The following is a 15266-nucleotide window of genomic DNA, read 5'->3' on the forward strand; positions in this document are numbered from 1 at the left end:
TACTGCCTGTATAAATTGTATATAATCATTGTAATCATTATATATAGTTTTCCTATATTAGTTATAGCCTTCTTTTTATTTTAGACAAAAAGGGGAAATGTAATAATATTTCGTTTATATTTTAATAAATAAAGCTTGCCTGAAGCTCAGAGAGTAAAACAGCCCCACTGGTCAGCCTTACAGACCAGGCATACACACCTTTAATCCCAGTAGCTACACTAATTTGCCACAGAAACTAGGAGGTAGTGGTTCATACCTTTAATCCCAGCCCTAGAGAGAAATATAAGACAGGAGGAGACAGCTCTCAGACACAGTCTCATTCTGAGATTCCTGGAGGCAGGATTGCCATTTCAGACTAAAGTAGAGGTAAGAGCCAGTATTTAGCTATTTTGCAGTCTTATCTTCAGGCAAGCTTCATTTATTTAAAAAAAATAAAATATCACTACATCTTTCAAGGTAACATGTGGGTGATTAGAGACTGGGAAACTCAAATAATAAGTGAACTGATCATATTTGAAAAACTGTACATCAGATTACTCCTGAATCACAATTTTATTAAATCTATGTGTCACTGAGATGAAAGGCACACATCCATAATGACCAAATGACAAACAAACATGAATAGTGGGTGATACCCCATTATACTTAAAGAAAAGATTAGAAACATTCAGAAGATGATTTACCTCAAGTTGATACTTATGACTTCTATATAATATTTTAACAACCAGTTATTTGTAAATAAGTCTTTCTGTGACATATGTTTAAACACTTTTTGTAATTCTTTTATCTTAGGCCTCATAAACATTAATATCATGTATATTATTCTTATGTCTTATCCTTTATATAGCCTACATGCTTTATATAATCCTTTAAATATCCTAAAAACTTACTTGGACTTTCATATCTTAAAAAAGTCTTTTAGCTATCCATTTTAAATACATGTGGATCTTAAACTTTAAATATAAAATTTTAATAAAATTATTTTCTTTATGTAATTTTTATTTTTAATATCATATCTCTTCATAGTCATGGGTGGAGCTTTTCTCCTTGTTTTTATAATAAAATTAGTTGAGATAGTGTAATAATGTTTTTTATTCTTAAGGACTATTAATATTTAAGAAATTGTGTTATGATTCATCTTTGGCCTGCACAGGTGAAGGAATAAAGACAAGAGTTGTTTCAGTTAGAAGATTTGGCAAAAGCACCGCATTGAATCTGTAAAAATGTCATTTTTAATTTGTATTTAGTATGTTCATAGGGATAAAATATCTTTCCAATATTTCACTAATTTAAATGTTTGTGTTTGTATATACAGATATATCTATTTATTTATAAAATGTACTAAAAGGCATAAACTGTGATTTTTAACTAAAATAATTATTCAAAAGAAAAATGTGTTCTGGAGAAGAAGCAATCATCTTTTGAAGCATTAATACCAAGCAGATACAACATTATCAGTTCTTCAGAAGAAGCAGCCATAATTACCCTTTCATGTGGTTTTTGTTGATTTCTGACAATCTTAAATTATGAGCTCTCTTTTTCATGATGGCTGTATTATATATCATGTAAAATCTGTATCAATTTTAAATTAAAAGGGTTAAAATTGTAACACAAAAATGTCTTTTTGTCAAAGAAGCAGAGCCCATTGATGTTGAGTGATGGCTTTTTAGAGATGAAGAAAGGAATAAACAAATTAACTTTCCATGTCTAAGGAAATTAACAGATCAGCTTTAACTTTTTTCCTATTTATATAATAGGTTAGGATGTTGTAGTCATATTTTCTTTGGACCAGAATCTCACAATAATTACACTGAGGCTTATTAATAATTATGAAATCCCATCCTTTAGCTGAAGCTTACTCTCCCTTCGCTCTTATACTGAAGCAATCTGTTTCTGTTAATCTACATTCTACCATGTGGCTTTTTAAATCTCTCACTTGTTTCTGTACATCTAACTTGTTCCATGTCTTGTGAACCCATCTCTTGTGAACCCAGATTCTTTTTTTATTGATTTTTATTGAGCTCTACATTTTTCTCTGCTCCCCTCACTGTCTCCCCCCTTGCCTTCAACCCTCTTCCAAGGTCTCCATGATCCCAGTTTACTCAGGAGATCTTGTTTTCTACTCCCCATGTAGATTAGATCTATGCAAATCTCTCTTAGGGTCCTCATTGTTGTATAGGTTCTCTGGGATTGTGATTTGCTTCTTCCCAGTTTCTGTAGTGGGAGAGAGCTGCTTGTTGGATCCCAGTCACCCAGGGAGCTTAGACCCAAAATAATCACACAGAAACTGTATTAATTAAAGCACTTCTTGGCCCATTAGCTTTCGCTTCCTATTGGCTACTCTTACATATTAATTTAACCCATCTCTATTAATCTGTGTATCGCCACGTAGCAGTGGCTTACTATCAGCAAAATTTCAGTATGTCTGACTCTGGCAGCGGTTCCATAGCTTTTCTCTGACTCTGCCCTTCTTTCTCCCAGCATTGAGCCTAGCTTTCTCTGCCTACATAAGTTCTGAATTGCTATGATCCAAAGTAGTTTCTTTATTCATTAATGGCAATCACAGCAGACAGAGGGGAGTCCCACATCACCCCCCTTTTCTGTTTAAATAAAAAGGAAGGTTTTAACTTTAATATAGTAAAATCACATATAACAAAACAGGTATCAAACAAGAATTACAGTTACGATATTTATTTATATCTACTTTATCTTTTATCATAACTAAGGAAAACTATATCTATTCTTCAACTCCATCAAAGATTCCAGAAGGGTATAATATTACTTAAGTAAACAGGAAGTGCATTGCAAGCAACTTCCAAAATTCTAGAATTGACAAAAACATCTCGCTACCTGAACAGTCACCCAAAGTTCTTCTGTACCGTTGGGCATCCATTTTCAGCCCACAGGCCCATAGTGTCCAGTAGACTCTGCCATGAAGCAGGAAATTTCAAAGACAGTTCTGTCTTTACTGGCAGTTTGTTTGTCATATTTTTCTCTGTCCTGCAGAATTCTAGCAGACTCTTTCATAAAACAGGATCCCTGAAGGTTCATCTCACTTTTAGGCAAGTTTAGCAGTCATTTCTCTGAGAGTCTTGCATGTCCAATTTATCAAGCAGTCTAGGTAAGAACAGTTTCTTGCCAAATGGTCAATCAACTCCATAAGGAGCCTGTTCAATGTCCATTATTTTCTTGAAGTAGCTTGGTGCTACCAGGAGCAGATGTGTCTCCCTGTCATGAAAAGTCTTAAGTTTTTAAACATTTTAAATGCCATAATCTAAAGGTCTCTGAAAGATTTGAAGAATACCTATCTAACTGAAATATATCTCTATACATCTTGGAAATCTAACTAACATGACTACAAGCTTGACTACTATGGATGATTATCTATTAATCTATAGTTCTTAAATATACATTACATTTTTTAAAATGAGATACACAATCACAATACCTTAATCAAGAACAGAAGTATACATAAAATAAAATTGACTTTAAATTGGTATCAATAAACCAAGATCCATACCAATGCAAATCTCTGCAGTATATCCCCCTTCAAATGTAAACAAACAGTTATAGACAATATTTGGGAATATAGGCATAGTTTAGTCCAAACTGCTTTCTGCTGTTTGGGGGTGCTGTTAATCAGGTTTTTCATGGTGTATCCTGTGTACAAGGTTCATCTCAGTCAGCAGTTGGGTGAAGTAATTTTTGGGGGGTGTTCACAGTGACCTTTCAGGGGAATGTGGTCTATCAAACCTAACCAGTCTGGAAGCAATCCACAGGTTCTCACCCTCTGTGGAAACAAAAGAAGAACCTCTTTTCCAAAACAATATATTCTTAGACCCAAATTTGGAAGTCATGATACCTTTATAATATATATGCTGGTTTAGCTTAGCAGTCCATACAATAAAATGTCTCTCTGTACCCCTCCACAGTCAAAAAATTCAAAGAAAACACAATAATCACAATAATATACATAATCCAGACTCTCTGTGTATAGTCCAACTTTGTGTGGCTTATTACTCCTTTTAATCTATGACTGTACTCTGTTTTATTAAAGACTTTTTAATGATTTATTTCTTTTCCAACTCTCTATACTCTTTTTCTTCTCTTTCCCAAGCCCACATACATCTATCCCACACTGTGACCCATTTAGAGTTATGCTCACATGCTACTTACATGAATATTCTCTCTTTATGTGCTTAGAAATCAGTAACCCCCACTTCCATCAGGCTAAACTTATAACTCATCTCAAAAAGTAAAATGTGTTTCTCCTCTTTAAGGTCTGGTTTGCATTAATATATGTCCCATAATTTTATGGGATTTAGGATTGGGAATCTGATCTAATGTGAATCAGTTTGGGGCACAGACAACTTCAGACAAACTGTGTCCTATTTGGAAAATCTTATAAGAAATGGCTCTTTTCCATTCATGCCTATGAAGAGAAGAAAAGGCAAATGCACAGGCATAAGCAGATGAAAAAAAGTAAAAGTGTGGGAGTGCAAGCTGGTACAGCCCCTTTGGATGTTAGTGTGGTGATTTTCAGAAAATTAGGAAACAACCTACCTCCACATCTAGCAATACCACTTTTGGGTATATACCCAAAGATGCTCAATCATACCACAAGGACATGTGCTCAACTATATTCATAGCAGCTTTGTTTGTCATAGCCAGAACCTGGAAACAACCTAAATGCCCCTCAGCCAAAGAATAGATAAGAAAAATGTGGTACATTTACACAATGGAATACTATACAGCAGAAAAAAATAATGACATCTTGAAATTTGCAAGCAAATGAATAGATCTAGAAAACATCATAGAGTGAGGTAACCAAGACCCAGAAAGACAAACATCATGTGCACTTACTCATAAGTTACTTTTAGATATAAAGCAAAGAAAAACCAGCCAACAATTTACAATCCCAGAGAACCTAGACAACAAAGAGGACCCTAAGAAAGACATACATGAATCTAATCTACATAAGAAGTAGAAAAAGACAAGATCTCCTGAGTAAATTGGGAGCATGGGGATCATGGGAGAGGGTAGAAGAGGAGGAGAAAGGAAGGGAGGGGAGCAGAGAAAAATATATAGTTCAATAAAGTCAATAAAAAGAAGAAAAGAAATAAAAGAAAAGAAAACCCTACCTCTTTAAACTTTATGGTTCTCCTAGTGTTATCTGGTAGAGCAAGGACTTTTTTGATCTCTCCAAATTACAACATTTCTATCTTAACTTTCCTCCCTCCAAACTCTATATACCTCCAAATTCTGTTCTTCAAAGGTATGGTCTCTGGTCACATTTCTTTTCTGCTAATTATTATCTCATGGATATATACATGAATATACATAAATATTCCTAAATAAACCTGGCTAAATTCATACAATGTTTCTTGCATATTTGTTTTAAGGCCATCCACTTGATATTCTTTTCTGGGGAAAACTGCCTTCCCAATCTTTGTTTACAGTTCTTTGAATAAGGCTGTGGCCTCGTAGGCTTTTCTTTGACTAATATGGCATGCACATTGGTTTTATAATCTACCTCATACTGATTTAAACCAAGATGATTAAAACTTGTGTACCATTTAGTTCTCCTGGCATTATTGTTGATCAAACAACTGACATTAATGATGCTCTCCCAGTAAAGAATAGACACCACAAAAATAAAAGATGTAAAAATTGACTATAAAAATTAATATTTTTTTAGAAACAGAAGGAATGTAGTTGAAGTTAAAAACAAACTGCAATATATGTGCTATCTCAAATAATATCAGGGTGTTAATATTTATATTGAACATTGTGTAAACATCATATGAAACAAACAACAGCATCACACTACACTTAAAAAGTGCACTAGAATCTTCAATATTTTTACTTTGGATGGTTCTTTAAAACAGTATCCTGACACATAAGGTCAGAAAATATTATTGCTTAAATTATGTCAGGTGGAAAACTTTCCTTATTAGTAATACTTAGAGTTTGAAAGAATATCTCTGCATCTGTTTCATAAATAGCTCACTTTCCTACAAATATTTTATGATTATAAAGTCCCTATCTGTATAGAATAATTCTAAATATATACCAAGTGTAGAGATTCTTTCTTCTTTCTTTCTTTTTTTTTTTTTTTTTGGTTTTTCAAGACAGGGTCTCGCTGTGGCTTTGGAGCCTGTCCTGGAACTAGCTCTTGTAGACCAGGCTGGCCTCGAACTCACAGAGATCTGCCTGCTCTGCCTCCCGAGTGCTGAGACTAAAGGTGTGCACCACCAGCACCCAGCAAGTGTAGAACTTCTTAAAGAGGCTTCCCTAGTATTGACTAAGCTTTGAAATTAATTGAAGTCTTTGAAAATATAATAGAACCACGTCCCTGGATGAAGTCTTTCTTACACAGTGAGTTAATGTGAGATATTCTAAGGACATTTACAAAGCTTTTCCATTATATGAATTCTCTGGTGGCTTCTAATATTAGAGGTTCTGGTAAAGGATTTCTAACATTCTTGACATTTGTAAGGTTTGTCATGAGTATGAATTATGTAATGAGAGTGAAGACTTGAGAAATGAGTAAAGAACTTGCCACATTCTTTACATCTGTAAGGTTTATCACAAGAATGGATTCTGTGGTGAGCCTGAAGATTTGAGTCCTGGGAAAGAAATTTCCACATGCTTCATATTTCTAAGGTTTCCCTTCTGAATAGATTCTGTGGTGAGTTTGAAGTGTCAAATTATAGGCAAAGGATTTTGTCACATTCTTCAAATCTGTAAGGTTTCTCACCAGTATGGATTCTGTAGTGACCTTTTATGAGATGAGTGATAGGCAAAAGACTTGCAACGGTCTTTACATTTGTAAGATTTTTCTCATGTATGAATTCTCTGGTGTCTGCTAGAGTTTGGGTAGTTCTGGCGCCATTTTCCACATTCCTCACTTGTGTAGGATTTCCTTACTGTAGACAGAATTGGATGTATGGTGAGATTTGAGGTGCTCCTGAGATTTATTTTACACTTCTCATACCTGGTGGGGTTTATCAAAGGACGGATTTCATGGTATGTTCTATGAAGTGAGAGCTCTTTAAAGGCCTTGGCACTCTTGCTGAATCTGTATGCCTCCTCTCTGGGGTCAGTCCTATTATTCTTAGTGAGGTGTGAACATTCACTGCAGCGCTGCCCACATTCCTTACGGGTTAACGGTGCCTCTTCAGAATGCAGTCTCCTATGACTGGTGAGGTGTGAAGGTCTCCTGAAGTGTTTTTTACATAAGTTATATTTACATGATTTCTCTCCAACATGGAATTTTAGACAACCTAGATTTAAACAAGAGGGAAAAGATTTACTATAGGTTTTGCAAGTCTGGGGCCTCTCTTCCATGTTCCTTGAATGATTTTGAATAAGATTTGAACACAGATAGTAGGGTATCACATTCTTGACTCTGTCTGTAGGAAATGTTTTTAGCAATAGCTCTTCTAAACTAAACAGTTTGAGCATTCATCAAATGCTCAGCCATGTTGATAGCTTTTATAAAGCTTCTCTTTGGTCTGACCAGGCTGGTGCCTAAAAAAGTGTTTGTTATAATCAAAAGTCTCTTTACAGTTATTGTAATTGAAATGGTCCTCTGCAAAAACTGTTTTATTCTGTGAATTAGTAGGTTTTAAGTCCTGTATAAAGACATACCGAGTCCTTGTCTTGGGAAGTTGGCCCTACAAGAAAAGGGTTCTGGTATCTATTCTTCACAGCTCCCAGCAGTGGCTTTAATAATATCATTATATTGTAAGGCTTTTCATAACAAAAAAAGACTGTGATAAATTTTCAACCTCATTTGATTGAGACAAGCCTTCTTATGTGGATCAAAATTGAATTACTTGTCATAAAAGTCAATTAATTGTTGAGGAAATCAGGTCACCATCAAGTAGAATATAGGTCATTCTGATTACACAGAAAATTTTTCTTTACTTGTAGGTCTCTTTTTCTCAAAATCTATTAAAAGTATGGTTTAATCCCATGGTACATGAAAAATATTTGAAGAACTGATTATATTGCTCTGTGTGTCACTTCACGGATTTTTCAAATTTCTGTGAATAATGCAAATGTGTTTCAAAATTTTATGTAAATAGTTTACTACTGAAGAATCTGCTGTTGACAAAGAGGCCTAGCATGACTTCTGTTAAGAAAAGACAGAGGCTCTTGAACTGTTTTTTCAGGACTACCTAGGATGCTGGTGAGCACAGATTGTTTCTATCATAACATTAGCCTTGCTTTTGTTCTCATCCGCACCTTCCTGGAACATCCTTAAATGCAAGTCTCCAGGTCAATACTTCCAAATAATCCTGATACCACTTTCTGGGTAGAATTTTGTATGTTCTTCTGTGAAATTATGGGTTAAGTATTATGGGAACTCAGACATGGAGGGAAGGAAAATAAATAATTATCTGAATGAGCCTACTTAGGTCAAAATTTTTCAGAACGCAAGACATAAAATTTTACAAATATGTAGACACATATGTAAGGAAACATATTAAAAAACGTCAGGCCGGGTGATGGTGGCGCACACCTTTAATCCCAGCACTTGGGAGGCAGAGGCAGGCGGATCTCTGTGAGTTCAAGGCCACCCTGGTCTACAGAGCTAGTTCCAGGACAGGCTCCAAAGCCACAGAGAAACCCTGTCTTGAAAAACCAAAAAAAAAACAAAAACAAAAAACAAACTTCAGATCTTTTATTCTTAAAAACGTCTTCTTTTAGATATATGATTCATGACTTATTAAATAGCATCAATAAAAAGATTGCCATTAATTATGTTATGGTAGAATTTTTAAACAATTTTTTTTTCAGAATAGGTATAGAGGTTGTAGCACACACCTTTAATCCCCACACTTGAGAGGCAGAGGCAGGCAAAATGCTTTGAGTTCAAGGCCAAGAACGTCTACACAGCAAGTTTTAGGACAGCTAGGGCTGCACAGAGAAACCCTGTCTCAAAAATAGAAAAAAAATCAGAATAGTAAATAAGACTGTGGGAGTTTGAATAAGATGGCTCAATATACTCAGACTTCTAAATACGTGGCCTGAAGCTGATGGAGTTTTATGTATAGGATTAATAGATATACAGTTACTGGAAGAAGAATATATCTCGGGACTGACTTTGAGATTTGAAAATCTTCCTACTGTACCCAGTAAGCTCTCTGCTTCATTATGGGCTTCTAGATGTGAGCTCTCTTTGTTTCTGCAACCCACTGCCAATTATTACCTCTGACTCACCATCATGAATCTTTCTTCAACAAATTGCTTTTACAGTGGTGTTTAACCACAGCAATAGAAAAATAAGTAAAATAAGTCTATAATCCAATAATTAAGAAAATATACTCTCATCGTGAAACTGTACTTTCAAAACAGACACCGCTTTTCATATAAACCAACAAAATGAATAATTTAGTAGTGCTAATAAAAACATGAAATATTAATAAGAAAAAAGGATGTGAACATAAGAAATCACTACAAATAATCATACACTTAACAAACAAGAAAGGTTTTCCAAAATTTCAGACTTCAAAGAAGTTCTGAGGACTCATCATCTCATCAGAAAGAGAATGTTTCACAACTTTTTGTTACTGAAATAGATTTTTTTATACAACATATTCTGATTACAGCTTTTCAGTTTTAACTCCTCTTGAATCCTCCCCACTTTGCTTCCTGTCAGACTCCATCCCCTTTCTGTCTCTTCTTAGAAAATAAAAAAGTGATTACCTGTACCGATTGGAGGAAGAGGGGACTGGCTGGTCTCCCAGCTGGATAGCCCAGGTCTCTATGCCCTAGGCCCTGAGGCCCATCCTGTGCTCCACATTCAACCATCACAACTCTACTAGGCAGACAGCAGGTAAGACTCCTGTGGCAGAGCTTCACCACCCCCACCACCCAATGGGCCCTGTAATCTACAAGTCCCACTCTGCCCCACAAACCCACAGAACCCATCATCCTCCCCCAATCAACCACTCCCTCACGGCATTAGTGTCCAGAGGCACAGGCACCACCTGCACAGTTTCGAGGAAGAATCAACACCTGCACCTAGAATTACCCAAACCAAGATGGGTAGAAAGTAGGGTAAGAATACACCCAACAACATGAATAATATTGCATCACCAGATCCTAGTGGTTCTACAACAGCACGACCTGGATATCCCAACACAGATGAAGCAAAAGAAAATGACCTTAAAAATAACTATGTGAAGGTGATAGAGATACTTAAAGAAGAAATGAAAAATTCCCTGGAGCCTATAGTTCATAATCCTAGAGAAGCTAAGTAATAAGGTGAACCCAAAGAAAAATATATATATAGACCCACCTGGGAATTGGAAAAAGACAAGATCACCTGACAAAATTGGGAGCATGGGGGTGGAAGTAGAAGGAAGGGAAGAAGGGGAGGGTTGAGGAGAACTTGAGGGAATAGATAGTTGAGCTAGAGGAAGGACAGATATGTGAGTAAGGAAAGAGATATCTTGGCTGAGGGAACCATTATGGGATTAGCAAGAAACCTGGCCCTAGAAAAATTCCCAGGAATTCACAAGGATGACCCCAGCTAAGGCCCTAAGCAATAGAGGAGAGGGTGTCTGAACTGGCCTTTCCCTGTATTCAGACTGATGATTATCTTAAATATCACCACAGAACCTTCATTTAACAACAGATGGAAACAGAGGCAGAGAACCATATCAGAGCACTGGACTGAGCTCCCAATGTCCAGGTGAAGAGTGAAAGGAGCGAGAATATGAGCAAGGATGTCAAGACCATAAGAGGTTCACCCACTGAGACAGTTTGCCTGAGCTAATGGGAGCTCACCAACTCCAACTGGACTGGGAATGAATGAGCATAGGATCAAACTAGTACCTCTGAATGTGGTTGACAGTTGGGGCAGACTGAGGGGCTCCTGACAGCAGCATTGGGATTTGTCTCTACTGCATGTACTGGTTTTTTGTGATCCTATTCTCTTTGGATGTATACCTTGCTCAACCTAGATACAGTAGGAAGGACCTCGATTTGCCACAGGGCAGGGTGCCTTGTCCTCACTTAGTATGTAGGGGTGGCAGGGTGTGAGGAGTGGGAGGAGGGGAGGGTGTGGGAATTTGGATTGGTATTTATTTAGTAATAAAATAATAAAAAAAGAAATTGAGGAAGAAAAAACAAAAAATTAGAAGAAATCACTAAATTTCTTAAAGAAAGTCAAGAAAAAAACAAATAGTTGAAGGAAACAATTCAAGACTTGAAAATTGAAATAGAGGCAATAAAAAATGCAAACAAGGGAATTATGGAAAAGGAAAATCTGGGAAAATGAACAGGAATGACAGATGTAAATATACCCAACAGAATGCAAGAAATGGGAGAGAAAATCTCAGGCATTGACAATACAATACAGGAAATAGATTCATTGGTCAAAGAAAATGTTTAAGTCAACAAAGTGATAAAACAAAACATCCAGAATCTAGGTCACAATAAAAAGACCAATCCTAAGAATAATGGGGGTAGAAGAAGGAGAAAAAAATACCAGCTCCAATAAACAGAAAATGCATATATAACAAAATCATAGACGAAAACATTCCTAAACTAAAGAAGAGCATGCCTTTCAAAGTACATGAAGCTTACAGAACATCAAATAGAGTGGAGTTAAAAAAAGAAGTCCCTTTGCCACAAAAGAATCAAAATACTAAACATACAGAACAAAGATAGACTATTAAGACCTACAAAGGAAAAAGGCCAAGTAACAAAGAAAGGTAGAGCCATAATAATAACACCTCTGCTGGTGAGAGGCAGAGGCAGGCTGATCTCAGTGAGTTCAAGGCCATTCTTGTCTACCAAGTGAGTTCTAGAACAACCAGGACTGTTGCACAGAGAAACCCTGTCTCAAAAAACAAAAAATAATAACACCCAACTTCTAAGTGGAGACTCTGAAAGCTATAACAGATATTATGCGGACAAGAAGAGACCAAAGATGCCAGCCCACACTATTGTACCCAGCAAAATTTTCAATCAGCATAGATGAAGAAAACAAGATATTCCATGAGAAAAACAGATTTAAATAATCTCTATCCACAATTCCAGTCCTACAAAAGATACTAGTTGGAAAACTCCAAGCCAAGGAAGTTAACTGCACCCACAGAAACACAGAAAATAGATAATCTCACACCAGTAATTCCCAAAAACGGGAAACACACATATATACACAGTATCCCCCAAACAAAGCAGGAATTAACAATCACTAATATCCCTTTATATCAGTGGATTCAATTCACATATAAAAAGACACAGGCTAACAGAATGGAAAAGAAAATAGGACCAATAACTCTGCTGCATACAAGAAACATAACTCAACTTCAAAAACAGACATTACCTCAGTATAAAGGTTTGTAAAAAGACTTCCAAATAAAATGGACCTAAGAAGTAAGCTGGTGTAGCTATTCTAATATCAAACAAAATAGACTTCAAACTAAAATTAATGAATAGAAATAGAGAAGGGCATTTCATATTCACCACAGGGAAAATCCATCAAGATGAAGTCTCAATACTGAACATTTATGTCCTAAATACAAGAGAACCCACATGTGTAAAATAAACTTTACTAAAGATTAAATTGGACATCAAACCCCATACACTAATAACGGGAGACTTACACTCTCACTAATGAACAGGTCTGTCAGACAAAATTAACAAAAAAATAAGGAAATTAACATATGTTATGGTTCAAATGGACTTAACAGATATCTATAGAACATTCCACCCAAATGAAGCTCATGAATCTGCTCTAAAATTGACTACATACTCAATCACAAAGCAAATCTCAAGAGATACAAAACATTGAAATAAACCCCTGTATCGAACTAGATCATCATGGCTTAATGTTAAAACTCAACAACAACACAAACTGCAGGAAGCCTGCAAACTCATGGAAACTGAATAATGCCCAAACAAATCACCACTGTGCCAAGGAAGAAAGAAAAAAATTAAAGACTTCCTAGAATTCAAGGAAAATGAATGTACAACATACCTAAAGTTACAGGACAGTACAAAAGCAATACTAAGAGGAAAGTTCATCACACTAAGTGTATACATAAAGAAGCTGGAGAAATCTCACACTAATGCCTTAACAGCACACCAGAGAACTCTAAGACAAAAAAGAGCAAATGCAGCCAGAAAGAGTAGATGACATGAATTAATCAAGCAGAGGGATGAAATCAATAAAATAGAAAAAAGAGAACACAAAACTCAATGAAACAAAGAGTTGTTTCTTTGACAAAATCAACATGATAGACAAACCTTTATCCAAACAACTCAAAAGACAGAGATAGAATATCCAAATTAACAAAATCAGAAATAAGAGATAGCACATAACAACAGACACTGAGGAAATCCAAAGAATTTTCACGTCATACTACAAAAGGCTGTACTCTACAAAATTGGAAAATTTAAAAGAAATTGACAATTTTCTTGGTAGATACCAGATAGCTACCAAAACTAAATCAAGACCAGATAAACAATTTAAATAGACCAATAACACCTAAGGAAATAGAAGAAATCATTAAAAGTCTCCCAATCAAAAAAAAAAAAAAGTCCTAGGTCCAGATTGCTTCAGCACAAATATTACCAAAAGAGCTAATACCATGACTCTGCAAATTGGTCCACACAACAAAATAGAAGGATCATTGCCAAATTCCTTTTATGAGGCTACAGCTACCCTCATAACCAAACTACAGAAAGATGAAACAAAAAAGATAGAGACCAATCTACCTCATGAACATTAATGTAAAAATGTTGAATAAAATACTGTCAAACCGAATCCAAGAAACTTCAAAAATTTCATCCACCATGGTAAGTAGGCTTCAAACCAGAAATGAAGGGATGGTCCATGATACAAAAATCTCTCAATGTAACCCAGCATATAAAAAACTGAAAGAAAGAAACCACATGATCATCACATTAGACATAAAAAGTCTTTGACAAAATCTAAATCTCCTTCATGATAAAGATCTTGGAGAGATCAGGAAGACAAGTAACATAACTAAACATAATAAAGGCAATTTACAACAAATCAGCAATTAACATCAAATTAAATGGAGAAAGTGATTCCACCGAAATCAGGAAAAAGACAAAGCTGTCCACTGTCTCCATATCTATTCAATACTCTACTCAAAGTTCTAGCTAGAGCAATAAGACAACAAAAGGAGATCAGGGGGATAAAAATTGGAAAGGAAGAAGTCAAACTTTCGCTATTTACAGATTATGATAGTATACATAAGTGACCCAAAAAACTCTACCAGAGAACTCCAGCAGCTTATAAACATCTTCAATAATGTGGCAGGATGCAAGATCAACTCAAAAAAATCAGTAGCCCTCCTATATACAACAATGAATGGGTTGAGAAAGAAATCAGAAAAACATCACCCTTCATAATAGTCACAAACAACCTAAAATATCTTGGGGTAACTCTACCCAAACAAGAGAAAGACCTGTATGACAAGTGCTTTAAATCTTTGAAGAAATAAATAAAAGAAGATATCAGAAATTGGAAAGATCTCCCATGCTTCTGGATAGGTAGGATCAACATAGTAAATATGGACTAAAACTCAAGTCCAAATGGATCACAAACCTCAACCTAAATCCAGCCACACTGAACCTCATAGAAAAGAAAGTGGGAAGTAGCCTTGAATGTATTAGCACAGGAGACCACTTCCATAAAACACCAGCAGCACAGACACTGAGATCAACAATTAATAAATGGGACCTCCTGAAACTGAGAAGCTTTTGCAAAGCAAAAGACACAGTGAACAAGACAAAACGGCAGTCTACTGAATGGGAGAAGATCTTCACCAACCCCACATCAGACAGAGGGTTGATCTCCAACATATACAAAGAATTCAAGAAACTAGACATCAAAATACCAAATAATCCAATTTAAAAATGGGGGTACGGATCTAAACAGAGAATTCTCAACAGAGGTATCTCAAATGGCTGAAAGGCACTTAAGGAAATGTTCAACATCCTAACCATTAGGAAAATACAAACCAAAACAACTCTGAGATACCATCCTATACCTGTCAGAATAGTAAAGATCAAAAACCCTGATGACAGCTTATGTTGGCGAGGATGAGGAGTAAGGAGAACATTCCTCCATTGCTGGTGGGAATGCAAACTTGCAGAGAAGATGAGGAAGCAGAAACTGGAGTCAGTATGCAAAATAAATGAAAAAAGTGTTACTTACATAAAATCAACAAAAGAAATATGAAGAAATATGGTAAGGGCCAGAGTTAATA

At 35.8% G+C, this 15266-nt stretch overlaps 1 long non-coding RNA gene across 4 annotated transcripts in view; it reads right to left on the reverse strand.

Annotated features, from left to right (window-relative positions):
- Positions 1–533: 533 nt before the first annotated feature.
- The window catches only part of LOC125397642 (uncharacterized), a 79035-nt gene continuing 64302 nt past the window's right edge, over positions 534–15266 (reverse strand). For 2 of the 4 annotated variants that reach the window (XR_015738644.1, XR_015738642.1), the window contains exon 4: positions 534–7286. This is a non-coding gene — a long non-coding RNA (uncharacterized LOC125397642). The remainder of the gene's footprint in view (positions 7287–15266) is intronic. The other 2 variants (XR_015738643.1, XR_015738641.1) reach the window with 1 other exon arrangement.

The sequence above is a fragment of the Myodes glareolus genome, chromosome 8 (genome assembly GCF_982192425.1).
Source record: "Myodes glareolus chromosome 8, mMyoGla1.1, whole genome shotgun sequence".
Lineage (NCBI taxonomy): Eukaryota > Metazoa > Chordata > Mammalia > Rodentia > Cricetidae > Myodes > Myodes glareolus.